The sequence below is a fragment of the Balaenoptera acutorostrata genome, chromosome 1 (assembly GCF_949987535.1).
Source record: "Balaenoptera acutorostrata chromosome 1, mBalAcu1.1, whole genome shotgun sequence".
Lineage (NCBI taxonomy): Eukaryota > Metazoa > Chordata > Mammalia > Artiodactyla > Balaenopteridae > Balaenoptera > Balaenoptera acutorostrata.
The window spans coordinates 30,576,085-30,590,699 of NC_080064.1; positions in this window are offsets into that span (position 1 = coordinate 30,576,085).

Below are 14,615 nucleotides of genomic sequence, written 5' to 3' on the forward strand. Positions count from 1 at the left end.
CTTTTTTTTTTTTTTTTCCAATTTATTTATTTTTGGCTGTGTTGGTCTTCACTGCTGCGTGCAGGCTTTCTCGAGATGCGGCGAGCGGGGCCTGCTCTTCGTTGCGGTGCACGGGCTTCTCTTGTTGCAGAGCACAGGCTCTAGGTGTGCAGGCTTCAGTAGTTGTGGTACACGGGCTCAGTAGTTGTGGCTCGTGGGCTCTAGAGCGCAGGCTCAGTAGTTGCGGCGCACGGGCTTAGTTGCTCCGCGGCATGTGGGGTCTTCTCAGACCAGGGCTCAAACCCGTGTCCCCTATATTGGCAGGCAGATTCTTAACCACTGTGCCACCAGGGAAGCCCCCATGGCAATTCTTGTGGGCAAAACCAATTCATTAAAATGTTATTATAATCCTGTCAAGGGAAGCCAGGCTCCCTGGGTTCAAAGTCCAGCTCCACCACTTACCAGCTGTGTGTTCTTGGGCAACAGTCTTCTGGGCCTCAGTCTCTGCATTAATAAAATGGGAACAATAAGTGGATCAGCCACACGTTGTCATGGAAATCTAATAAAGCAAGCTCTATGGAGTGTCCAGCACTGCTAAATGCCCAGTAAATGGCCGATGTTCTGCATCAGGTCTGGGGGTCCGAGGCTGTGGAGGTGGAGAAGGAGCTGGGCAGGTGGTACCATAATAGTGACCTCACCTCCCTGTTCAGGGCTGTAGCCATGGAGTCATTATTAATAGCGCTCATTCTCTGAAGTGTTCTAATCTGGATGACTAATTATATGGTCATCCTACTCCAAATCCCCCACACCAGTGAGGGGGTGCTCAGAGCTTGCCCCCCGGGGTTCTGGGGAAAAGGTCCTGACCCTTGACCTGTTTTCTGCCTGACTACAGAGTCCTAAGCCGGAGCCCTAACCTCACACTTGGCTCGGGCTAAAGAAGCTCATTACCTCAGTCAGCGTGATGAAGAGTCAGGGTGGGGAGAGGCTGGGAAAGGCCAAGGGTGCCCGGAAGGTACTGGGAATGGAGGCTGGGATTCCGGGCCTCCTCTCTGCCGCTGAGGGCAACTTACGCAACTCCTGATGCTCAACTTCCTCTTCTCTCCAGGGAAGCTGGGGGTGGAGGGATTAGCCACAGCACTACCCTTACCAACAGTTGCACAGATCAAATCAAACCAGCAAATGGATGTGAAACTATTTTGTAAACTGTGAAGTGTTGCTCACTTTTGACCATTGGAAAGTCAGTGACATCTACTTCAGCCACCGAAGCAGAATTTCCAGGTTCTCTTCCTGGAGGTGACCAGAGATGGGGACAGAGAGGGTCACAAAGGGGCACAAATGGGGAAGGGGTGATCTGGCCGGTGCCTTGGCACGCAGAAGTCCTGTAACTCACAGCCTGTGTCCTGCAGAGCCTGACCCACTACCCACAGGCCCCCAACACCTGCCCAGGGCCCTCTGGCCCCCTCAGAGACCCATCTTCCAGGCAGCAGCAACGGCTGCCAGCAAGCTCCATCCCTCTGTCTGCGGGAGCTACCTTCTCAGAAAAGCTCAGAGAGGACATCTTAGTGGTTGCAAAGTGGCACCCTTTTTATTCTAGGCAGAATTCTTTTCCCGTAGTTCCCAAATGGTACACCAAGGAACACCTCCCTACTCCCACTCCCCACCCCCGGCAGGATTTAATGACAGTTCTGAGAGAGTAGGACCCAGTGGGTGGGGCTCCAGGCTCACTCTTGCCCCCTCCCCTTTCCCCTCCTCCCCCCTCCCCCCCTTCTCGCTCTCTTTAACCAGAGTAGCTCTATTTTACATACTCTTTCCAAGGTTTTGCTTGCACAAAAATTTCCACCGTTAAAATACTTTTTCTGCTCCTCCTCTTCTCTTTCTTCCTTCCTGAACCATTCAGTCCGAAAAACATCAGGGGCAGCAGAGCAAGGGAGACATCTGCATGGGGGTGGGAGAACCATGGCGGACAGGAGGGGGGTGTCACAGCCGGGTGAGGAGGGGTCCACGTTGGGGGAGGCAGCCTGGCACAGGGTGTCAGAGCCCCAGCGGGGTGGGGAGAGTGTCTATCCCAAAGGGACAGCCTGGCCTGGAGTGTCAGAACACAAACGGGGTGAGGGGGCAGCCATAGATGGGGGAAGCCCGGGTTGGGGGTCAGAGCCTGATCAGGGTGAGTAGGGCAGCCATGCGGGGGAGATGGGCCCAGCGTGGGAAATCAGAGGCCAAGCTGGATGAGGAGGGGGACAGGCTGGGATCCTAAGGCAGTGTGAGGAGGGGGTCTAAATGGAGGGGGCAGTAACCCTCCCTGGGGACTCAGAGTCTGAAACAGGGCAGTTCAGAAAGAGGAGGGACAACCCAGATCACCACCACTCAAGCCTCCTTCTCCCCCTGCCCAAATCTATTCTAAAGCCAAGGAGGACCTGGAGCCCTTCCCAAATCAACTGAAGTCATCAAATATTCACTGAGCACTGGTGATGTGCTGGACAGCATGCTGGGTGCTGGAGGAGAGAGCCAGGATGGAGCATGACAGCCCAGAGGGCAGGATGGCTTGGAGCCCACCATCATAGGACAGGAGTGATGGGAGCACCTGGGGGACAGGGGGGCAGCGGGACCTCTCAGGAGCATCAGGAACTGTCCAGAGAAGAGGCAAGCTGAGCGGTGAAGGAAGATGACTTTGCCAAGTGGGCCGGGATGGGGGCAGCAATGACTCTGGACCTCGATTTCTCCCCCTGTCCATCCTCACCTGCCCAGGTTCATCCCACCCCCAAGGGCCAGAGCCACCAAGAACCTCACAAGAGGCCTTTCCATCCTGGGACCCCAAGGACTACACCCTAGGCACAGGCCCTTCCGGATAGACAGGGAGCTTCCGGGGCCGCCTCACTTTTGTCCACAGCTCACTTCACCTGGGGGCTTGCCTTGATGGGAAGGTCCCCCCTCTGCTTTCTTTTCTGAGGTTCAACATCTCTCATCATTGAGACATTCTGCCTGGTGCTTAACTTGAGTCCCTCTTGCTTTATTAAGAAAAATGGCTCGCTGAGGCCCTTCCCCAATACTGCTGACACACTGATAAAATCTGTCCCAGGAGAAGGTGGGGGGAAGCTGACCAGGTCAGTGAGTTGGGGGATGCACCAAAACCCTCCCTCAGGCGCAGGCTCCGCTCCCAGTCCTTATTTTTTTCTCAAAAGCCCTAAGCTACGATCCTTCCTTTGGGGGCCCCTCTGTCCTTCCCACACCTAGGTGAGATCCCCACTCATGCACCCCCAGCACAACAGTCCTTAGCCTGACTTCTCAAAGGGCCCTTTCGGCAGAGAAATGCTGGCAGGGTCCCACTCCAGGTGGTCCCTTCCATTTGGGCCTCAAGGTGGCCCGGCCCAGCCTCGAAAAGGAACGGTTGAACTCCATATGACCTGACTTTCATGCTTCAAACGGCCCCAGGAGAGGTCGAGGCTGGACCCCAGAAAGGACTTCCTTTGGTTGAGATGCGGCAGTAAGGTGCTCGTGCCCCGCCTCCCTGCGGTCACCACGAGGGGGCGCCACAGCCCAGCCCATGGGCTGTGTTATCAGAGGCCCGGCGGTGTCGCCGAGGAGGCAGGGAGGGTCTGGCGGGCCCCGGGGGCGCTGGGGTGCGGGGCTGCTGAAAGAGCCAGAAACACCTGGTCGGAGGTGACACGCCCGCGCCGCGCGGCCGGGACTCGGGAAAGGGAGTGGCAGCGGGTTTTGCCTAGTCATCGCCTACGAAGACTCGCGTCACCTCTGATGTCAGGGCTTCCAGAGGCTTCGTTCCAGTTCCGGGCTCCAGGAAAGCGCGTCGCGGGGCGCAGAGGTTACACAACTTCCCCCAGGGTCGCGTCGGAAAGGACCCGCAGGGCCGGAATTCGAACCCGCCTCAGCGGGCACGTACCCGCCTGCGCGGTCCGCAGGTGGCCGGGCTGCGCGTAGCATCCTTCCCAAACCCACCGCACAGCCCGCGCCGGCCTTGGCCTGGCTTCCTTCTTTCTCGTCTCTCAAATGGTTTTTCATGGTAAGATCTCCTTGGCAGCCTTATAATAAAAAAGAGCCTCCCTGAAACCACATGTGTTTTTAAATGAATTCAGGTCCCAAATTCCCGGAGTACGGTGGGGAGGCGGAAGGTGATGGAAAGTCTTTCAGCGTGAAAGTTAGACGTCAAGGGCGCGGGGCCCTCCCCCGACCTCCAGAGCTGGCGCTGCGGAGACACGAGGGCCCTCACGCGTCTCAGGAAGTGTCTCCTTTTGAAAACGCACCGGTCCTTGTGCTCTGAGTGTTTGGAGTCCGGTCCATTATGAGAAATCTCCTTTTGAGGATGGACATAGTCAAATCCAGATGTTGGCCTCGCAGAACAAAAAGCTCCCTTCAAACTCTCTTCATGAAGAAACAGGTTCTCATCCTTTGAAGGAATAACATCTCTTGATAAGTGGAATTTTTTTTCCCCCAGCCAAGAACCTTCTGCCCTGAATTTGTTAAAAACCGGTTTAAGGGCTTCCCTGGTGGCGCAGTGGTTGAGAGACTGCCTGCTAATGCAGGGGACACGGGTTCGAGCCCTGGCCTGGGAAGATCCCACATGCCGCAGAGCGGCTGGGCCCGTGAGCCACAACTGCTGAGCCTGCGCGTCTGGAGCCTGTGCTCCGCAACGAGAGAGGCCGCGACGGTGAGAGGCCCGCGCATCGCGATGAAGAGTGGCCCCCGCTTGCCACAACTGGAGAAAGCCCTCGCACAGAAACGAAGACCCAACACAGCCAAAATCAATCAATCAATCAAACATACGCATCTGATTCAAGATTCTCATTAAAAAAAAAAAAAAAAAAAAAAAAAACCGGTTTAATAGCCTATCTCTGTTCCATTTCTGATGCCAGGATGGCAGTGACAAGGTGGAATGTCACCAGCTGCTAGATTCAATAGATTGCGTATGGCTTCACTATGAAGAGAAGGCTGTATTTTTTTTTAATATACATCATTTATTTAGATAGATTTCTTTTAGTTCAAGACATACATTCTAATAGGGCAAATGTAAGATGAAATACAGATTGTCAGAACAACTTCCCAAATTGTACACTTCATTTTGCTGATTCAAAAATGCTTGAATAACAACTTTTCAGAAAGAAGGATGCGTTATTCACTAAGTGTACACACTGATTGTAAGACAATCCCAGTTTCAGTAATATTCATTTCTTAAAGTACATCTTAAAATAGGGGAAATATGGACTACATATTTGTTGACTACAATATGTGTATATATAGCCAACAAGGATGTTTTATCAGTAAGGTCTAGTATTTTTGCTGAAACTGAGAGCTCGAAGCAGGAATCCTTTCCTAATCCTTCTTGCATACCACCAGTGACAGGATGCTCACTACCTCTGAACACAATCCTTTTCATTGTGGGACAGTTCTGTCAGAGTTGGTTCTCAGTGCCTTGTCATCTCCGCGTTCTGCCCTTGGAGCAGGCAGGGTTATTGGTGCTCCCGTCTCTGCCCCCCGAGTCTCTCTTCTCTGAAGTCAGGATCCCCAATTCCTCACTATCCTTTGCCCTCCACAGATTGGCCTCTGGTCTCTCCCTGTCCCCTCAAAGGTATGGCAACCAGAATTGAACCCAACCTTCCAGCTATCACCTCCTTCATCCTCAATCTATACCGCCAAAGATGCAGCCTGAGATCACATTAGTTTGGGGGCAGCCATCTTAACATGGGATTATATTGAACCTTCAGCCAAAACCTTTTTCATGAAAAATCTTTTCATTTTACATCCATCCCCATTCCATTTTACTTCAGGGAGTTTAGTCTATCATTTCACTTTACATTTGTAATTTTTAAGATCCCCCCCCCACAAACTGCAGAAACTTCAGGCCCTACAGAACCTTCTCTTATTGCTTTCCCCATTTTATAGATGAAGAAAAATGCGGCACAGAGATGTCAAGCAAGTTACCCAAGGTGGCAGGGCCAGGAGGTGGTGAAGTTGGGATTCAAACTCTTAACCCCCTCAGATGAACCAACAAGGGCTTGAGGAGTTTTCCCAGGGGATTCATGTCTTTAAATGCAGTACTGGGTTATGTTTCAATTTCTGTATTTTAATCAGTTAAGAAATACTTTGTATTGGGACTTCTCTGGCAGTCCAGTGGTTAGGATTCTGAACTTCCACTGCAGGGGGCACAGGTTGGATCCCTGGTCCAGGAACTGAGATCCCACATGCAGTGCAGTGCAGCCAAAAAAACAAACAAACATTGTATTAATTGTTTAAAGGGCATTGCTTGATTGAGAGATTGAGTGCTTGGCAAACGGTGATTCGCAGTTACTCAGTCCTTTTATCACTTAGCTGAACACTGCCAGCCCCTGGCGTAGCTTTGCCTATGAAACAATTTTAAATTATTTTTATTATAATAACAAATTTATAGTCTATACCCATCATAGATCACTGGTTAAAGACAAAAATCCTAAAAAAACAAAATTTGATGTTGAAATACAAGTTAATTGGGAAAAAAAGTTAACGAAAATATTTCTGTAAATTCCTCCTATCTACACACTGCTTACATCTGATCATAATTTTCACACGTTATTTGATAAATACTGTTGGGACCGCCAAGAATCCACCAGGATAACTAAATTGGGTCCCTACCTTACACCCGTGCCAAAATTAATTCCAACCTATTTTATTTTATTTATTTTTTTGGCTGTGCCACGCAGCTTACAGGATCTCACTTCCCCGACCGAGGGGCTGAACCCAGGCCATGGCAGTGAAAGCTGGAATCCTAACCATTAGGCCACCAGGGAACTCCCTCCAACAGATTTTTTTTTAAACTATACATAAAAAAAAGAAACCATAAATGTGTCAGAAAAAAGTGGGCGTATTTGTGTCTTAATCTTAAGAATGGAGGCCTTCTTACGTATCACAGAAAAACCCCAAACCATACAAGAAAATGATCTGTTTCTCTACATAAAATTGAAAATTTTTCCTGAGTTAAGAAAAAAGAAACACACATACAAAGTCAAATGACAGCTGAATACGAAAGGAAAATATTTGAAATCTATCACAAAGAGCTAATTTCCCTTATCTTTAAAGAGCTCCTATGAATCAGTAAGGATAAAAGACCAATAATTCAATAGAAAAATAGGCAAAGGACGTAAACAACTAGTCAGCCCCCAAAATGCAAATCGGTCTCAAATGTAAGAAAAAAGAACCTTCATCCTCACTTACAGTAAGTGAAATACAATGAGATACCATTTTGCATCCACCAGGTTGGCAAAGATCAAAACGTCTGGAGACCACGGTGGGGCAAGGATATGGTGACATGGGCCATTTTCATCATTGCTGGTGGGAAGGTAATGGTACGATTTCTATGAAGAGCAATTTAGCAGTATTCTTCTAAAGGTCAGCGCTCACATGCCCTTTGTTATGGGTTGAATTGTGTCCCCCCACCAAATTTACATGTTGAAGTCCTAACCCTCAGTACCTCAGAATGTGACCCTATTTGGAAATCAGGACATTACGGATGGAATTAGTTAAGATGAGGTCATACTGGAGTGGAGAGGGGTCCTCATCCAACATGACTGTTATCCTTATAAAAAGGAGAAATGTGGACATAGACACACACACACAAGGAGAATACCATGTGAACATCAAGGCTGAGATGAGGTAATGCAGCTACAAGCCAAGGGACACCAAAAAGTGCCAGCAAACCACCAGGAGCCATGGAAGAGACCTGGAGCAGATTCTCCCCGACAGCTCTCAGAAGAAGCCAACCTGGCCCCACCTGATCTCAGACTTCCAGCCTCCAGAACTGTGAAATAATAAATTTCTGTTGCTCAACCATTCAGTTTGTAGTACTTTGTTACAGCAGCCCTAGCAAACTAAGACACTCTTTGACCCAGCAAGATGAATTCATCCTACTATGTATTTGTGCAGTTGCAAAGTGGTGAGCAGATGCGGGTCTACTTGCAGTGTTGTTTGTAATAGCTAAAGGTCAGAAACAACCTAAATGTCTTATCAGTCACAAACTGCCTAAATAAATTATGGAATTATCTCAAAGGTCTATTAGGAAGTGAGAAAAGCAAGGTGCAGCTGGTTGTAGAGAGGGCCTCGTTTGTATAAAAATAAAGAGAAACAAAGCAGAATGTACGTGAGCAAATATTTGCTTGTAGCTGCATAGATTCTATCTGGAAAGATACACAAGAAATTGCTAACTTCAGTTGTTCCTGGAGAACAGAAACACTTTAAGGACCATGGAAAGGAGATTTTGGTTCTACTCAAAACACACCTGTACCTTTTGAACCTTTTACATTGTTTATGTAACACCTGTTCAAAAAAAAAAATCTGTGTATAACATCAAGATGCCTCTAGTACTTCAAAAACCAACAGGAAAAAGAGAAAATATAGCCATTTTAGCTTTTCATCTTTTGGAAATAACAGCTAATAACAGTAATATTCATACCTGAAATGGGTTATTTGAGGAGATATCTTCTCTCTTATCTCTTCGTTTAGAAACAAAGCACAAAATGTGTTTTGAAAATAACCAAATAAATCACAAAAATGAAGCACAAGATGCCAAAATTCTAAACTCCCATGTATTGAAAGCAAATCTATTTTTTAATTCATAGCACGTAGTTAAATTTCAATCTATAATGACAATTTCAGCATACATTCAGTCTCCAAATCAAACCTAACAAGATATTTTCAATTCATTTGTCTATAAATCTTAATTTTCCTCATAAAATTAATTTAAATTCTATTAAACAGTTGGCATCATTTATTAAATAGGAAAGGGTCAAAAGTAGCCTTTAAAATAACAAATCTTACAAAATATACACTTTCTAATACAACCTTTGGAATCAGACTGATCTAAAATAAAATAAATTTTCTCAAAATATCTTCTTACCTTGCAAAAAAAAGAAATTATCTTCTTTATTCAAAAAAGGGTTTGTCGGGCTTCCCTGGTGGCGCAGTGGTTGAGAATCTGCCTGCTAATGCAGGGGACACGGGTTCGAGCCCTGGTCTGGGAAGATCCCACGTGCCGCGGAGCGGCTGGGCCCGTGAGCCACAATTGCTGAGCCTGCGCGTCTGGAGCCTGTGCCCCGCGACGGGAGGGGCCGCGATAGAGAAAGGCCCGCGCACCGCGATGAAGAGCGGTCCCCGCACCGCGATGAAGGGTGGCCCCCGCTTGCCGCAACTGGGGAAAGCCCTCGCACGAACCGAAGACCCAACACAGCCAAAAATAAATAAATAAATAAGAAAATCCTTTAAAAAAAAAAAAAAAAAAAAGAGGATCACCTCAAAAAAAAAAAAAAAAAAAACGGTTTGTGAGGTCATTGATCTCTGTAAAAACAATTGGAGTGTTCAAACATGTTGAGAAATACAACCTGGGCTCATCCTGTATGTTTGTGCAAGCTGCGAACTGTACAACTCCAGGGGGCGCCATTGAGATCATAATCCAAATTGTGCAGTGCACTGCCTGTGCAACCGGGCATATCAATCCTGTGCCTACTGAAAATGTTGGGGGTCGTGGAAGGCTTTTGGGGAGGAGAGGGTAGATGTCAGAGGTGGGGTCACATAGATTGGGAGGCCAGAATCTCATGCATACAGCCTCCCATCTCTCCAGGCTGACCTCCCTTGTGGAGGCGCTGGCAACAGAAATATCCTGAGTTTTCTCTGAGCCTTACAGCCTTGGTTTTCCTAAGGTTGGTGGCGGGAGGACCATCTGCCAGGGCCTACAATCATCTCCTTGGCCTGTACCACTCAAAGTCCTCTTTAATCTCTTAGCAGCTGAGAAGCAAGGCCAGATGAAGGGACCCCACCATACCCTTCATTTTACTCCTACCCTAAAGGAGGCAGAGGTGGCTAGTGCAAGAGGAGAGGTGGAGGCGGCTGAACTTGAAATGACATTCAGGACATTTGGCCTCCAGGACCAGCTCTACCACTGCCTTTCTGTGTGATCTTGGCAAATCTGTAAGCCTTTCTGGGCTTCTGCCTCCCTGTTTGCAAAATGAAGAGGATTATTGCCATTCTTTCTCTGTCTCTTGGAAAAACACACAAAAGAAGAGAGAAAAACACAAAGCAATGATTTCACAGGGAATGCATAGAAATTCAAGCATTCCAATTATTATCATTAAACATCAAGAATTTGTCAGGAGGCTCTGAGCAGCTATTAAAACCTCAAGCAAATCTCAAGACCTCCGTGGGCCTTCGTTTTACCATGTGCCAAGTGGCAAAGCTTGAATCAGATCAGCAGTTTGCTGACCTTTTCACCACTAAGAGTCTATTTTATTATTTCCAAACCATCCCCACAGACCTCACATTTTGTAAGATTTTATCCCCTAAGCTGTATTTAGGTAATTATTGTATACTTAAGAAATATTAAGGAATTATTGTTATCATTATAAAGGATATTTTTGGTTGTGAGTGACAGAATTTATGGGCTTACATAGGCAAAGAGTCTAGAACTAGGAATAGCTTCAGGCAAGGCTCGATCCAGCAGCTGTTACAGAGGACCAGTGTTCTTCTAGTCTCTTGGCTCTACCTCCTCTGAAGTGTCACAAGGTGGCTTCCAGAAACTCTTGGGACTACTTGCTTTTCTCACTTGTGATTGGCAAGAAACAGAGAGCTTGCTGCCCGGTTAACATAAAGAAAAGACACAGAATTGAGACTCATTAACCTGGTTAGCCTGATTTGGGCCACGTACCCTTTCCTGACCAATTACCAAACCTGAAGGATAAGGTGTATTGATTTGCTTAAGCCAGTTAGGCCCCACTGCTGGAATGGGGTCATTTCTGACCAGATCACATGGCTGGGAAATTCCCAGCACTAATAGGAAGGGGGAATCGGACGAAGGGTGCTGGAGAGACACCAGCAAGTTTCCTGTGGTGTGTTTATCAACCAGCGATATCTCAAACAGCCCTTCAGAACTTCTGACCAGCATGTGAGCTGCACATTAGTGACCTCCAGGATCTTGTGAACTAGTCTCAATGACAACCCCATCTGGGGATGGCCACACTGACCACGTGAGTTGACGTCAGCCCAACTGTGGTTAGACTTGGCCCAGATGCAAGTTCACCCATGAAGCTTCTAGTTCTCTACTCCCACCCAGCCTTTCAGACATGGCTCAGCTGGAGGCCCAGGTGAACTTCAGACTCCCCAGTTCCCAGGCCTATGCCTGCCCTTTTCAGATACAAGAGGATATCTGTGAGCTGGATTTGGCAAAGAGGAAGCAACAGAGATGTCCACAGCAAAACATACCTGGAACCCTGGCTGCCTCGTTCACTGACTCACCACAGATTTACCAACATCTGTGCCAGGTCGTGTCCCAGGGACCCGCCTTCAAGGAGTCACAGTGAGGTGGGGAGACAGTGGTGCCCCAGACCATTACAGTTCAGTGTGGAAACACAGTGAGGCGGGCAGCAGTGGGACAGGGGCAGGCCCCTCCCCATCTCGGGCCAGAGGGCATGAATGTCCACCCCAGTAAGGTCAGCAGCAGGACCACTTCAGCCCAGCCTGGACTCTCCTGGCCCGAGGGAAGCTATCTCTGGTAGCTTCAAGGATCTCACCAAAGTTGTGCCCCCCCAGTACAGACTGGGGAGTGTTCAACCCCAGGACTGGGGACCCAAGGTTCTGCACACCATCAGGGCCTTGCAGGATTCTCTCTGGCCCCTTCAGTGCAGTGGCTTTGGGGCTGGGGAGGAGTGGGAGTGGGCATAGGGGACAAGCCAACTCACCCTTTTGCCTGCCTTCAGACCCCGCCTCTTCCTAAATCTTCAAAACCAGGTAGGATTCACTGGCTAAGCAAGCACACAGCGAGGCCAAAGGGGTCCCCTGCCACTGCTCTCTCCAACAGACACCTGAGATTCTACTTCTCCTTTGAGTAAGGCATTGCCCTTATCAGGTCCTCAAGTAAGTCACCAGTATTTCTGAGCACCTGTGTGGGTCTGATCTCCCTGTCTCTGGCAAATGGGGCCAGGGATGCCTGGGATGGAGAAAGCCTGGCTAGTCCCATTCTCAACTTTGCCGAAATTAACTTGCCATGTGGCCAGAGGCAAGTCCCTTTCCTGCTCTGTCTCTCCATCTATAAAATAAAGGTTCTGGGATAATCAGTCTCTATGGGGCTTTCCAGCTCTAACAGTCCAGAATGTGAGCATTCAAGGTTCAGCAAAGAACAGGGAGCAGGGGTGGCTGAACTGGGGGAAGAGGGGGCGCCATCTGGCCAGGACCTCATAGACCAAAAGGATATATAGAGATATAGATATAGCTATAGATATAGATATATAGATATATAGGATATATCGATATATACCAATAGAAATGAACAAAGCCATCTGACCTTCTTACCTACAAGGCCCGTGAAATTATATACATATTTTTTAAATAAACTTTTTAATTTTGGAATTAATTTTCAATTTACAAAAGAGTTGTAAAGATAGTAGAGAAAGTTCCCGCATACCCCCGCATAGTTTCAGTTTCCCCTAATGTGATCATCTCATACCACTGTGGTACGTTTGTCAAAGCAAAAAAAAAAAGAAAGAAAAAAATTGGTACATCTCTATTAACTAAAATCCAGACCTTATTTGGATTTTACCAGCTTTTCCATTAATGCTCTCTCTGTTCCAGGATCCAACCAGGAACTATACTGCATCCACCCGGCGTGTCTCTTCATGTCCTCTGGTCTGCTTCTGTCTTTCCGTGCTTTTCGTGACCCTTTCAGTTTTGAGGAGTCCTGATCAAGTATTTTGTAGAATGGCCTTCAATGGGAGTTTGTCTGAGGTTTTTCTCTGGGGTTACGGGTTTGGGGAAGAATACCACAGGGGTGAATTGCCCTCCTCATCACATACTGTTGGGGGCACATGATAGCCACTTGACTTATCATGGGGTGGTGGTAACCGTGATCACTCGGTCAAGGTGGTGTCTGCCAGGTGTCTCCACCATACACTTCCTATTGTTCCCTTTCCCTACTCTGTGATTTAGAAGCAAGTCACTAAGCCCAGGGCACATTCAAAGGAAGAGGAGAGGATAATTAGCCTGGAGAAGGGAGAACCTACATGTGTTATTTGTAAGATTTGTCTCTACCCTGGCCCCACCCAGCTAGTTATTTATTCAACAATTTATTTCTACCAGTACCAACTCAGGGATGTGGATTTTATACTTTGGGTTACTATCTAATACTCCATTATCTATTTTATTGCTCTAATTGTTGCAGCTTTGGCCATTGGGAGCTTTTGGCTCCCGAGTCCGTTTGACACACTCCTACCCTTTTGAGTTTGGGGCACTTCCTAACTCTGGCACCACAAGACACTCCAAGCTCACTTTTTTCCCTGTCCCAGCCCTAGAATCAGCCGTTTCTCCGAGGAAGTAATATATTTTTAAAACAAACCCTCCAATTATCTTGTCAGTAGCCCAAATGTACTGCACTGCATTTGAATACACGATGAAAGAGTTCATTTGTTCAACTGAATTTTAAAACATACTTCAATATTTATAGCTCCTAGTGTGACAAGTCCTTTTTTTTTTTTTTTTTTTTTGGCCATGCTGTGTGACATGTGGGACCTTAGTTCCCTGACCAGGGATCGAATCCACACCCCCTGCAGTGGAAGCGCAGTCTTAACCTCTAGACCGCCAGGGAAGTCCGACAAGTCTTTTTAAAATATATTAGGAGCCTCAAAACATGGGAGGGATCTGGCCCTTTCTCCATTTCCAGGAGGGCTTGTGGAACTGAACCTCTACGGCCACACTGCTAAGGCTTGGGGACAGCCTGCCCACACTTCCTACAGTGGGGACCTAGCTCCTGTGTCCTTCCCAGTCTGAGCTGCCCGGTGGAGCTACCAAAGTCCTAGGTAATTCCTGGGACCTTTCTCTCTCCAGCCTCTCCTCGCCCCCCCACCCCCCGCCGCCCAGGGGGCAACCAGTCCTGGAGCTCTGCAGACCCCACTCAGGCTAGCCAGGTGCAAGCAGGTGGCAGGAGAGCAGGAAGGCTCCAGGAAGGAAGTTGGCAAGCCCAGCCACTGAGACGGGCGTTCAAGGGATGGGGGTGGCGGTGGGTGGGTGGGGGGGGGAAGCGGGGTGGGGAGCGGGTGGGCTGAGCACATTAGATCCAGAGGGCTCCCGGGGATTCGGGCCAAAGTTTGCAAAATCCAGCTAGAAGTGGAGCAGGGTTTCCCCAGAGCAGTCCTGGGTTCTGCAGAAGACAGTCAGCTTCTCAGGAAAGAGCCGCCTTCATGAGCCGGAACAGAGCAAGACTGCGGCTCACTCTGGGAGGACACGGAGCTGTGTGACTCATCGCCCAGTCCTGCTGGCTCCCTCTGGCACAGTGCTGGGCAGTACAGGGCCTGGGAGTACGGGCGGAGTCCCAGCCCGGTCCTGGCCCAGGAGGCGGTCCAGGCTGGCAATCACAATCCGGCACGTAGGGTCATAGGCAGGGTACTGTGGGAGCACCGAGGAGGAAGCAACTCAGCACCAAAGGAGTCTGGGCAGGCCTCACAGAGGAGGTGACATCATCAAAAAGAGGAATAGAATTGGCCAGGCAGCAGTAGGGAGGGAAGAAGGGGAGGGCACTCCCGGGGCTGAGATAGGAGATGCAAAGGCACGGAAGTGTCTGCAAGGCGCTGGCACAGTGCCTGATGCCCAGCGAGTACATAAATGCGAGGCATTATCGCTGT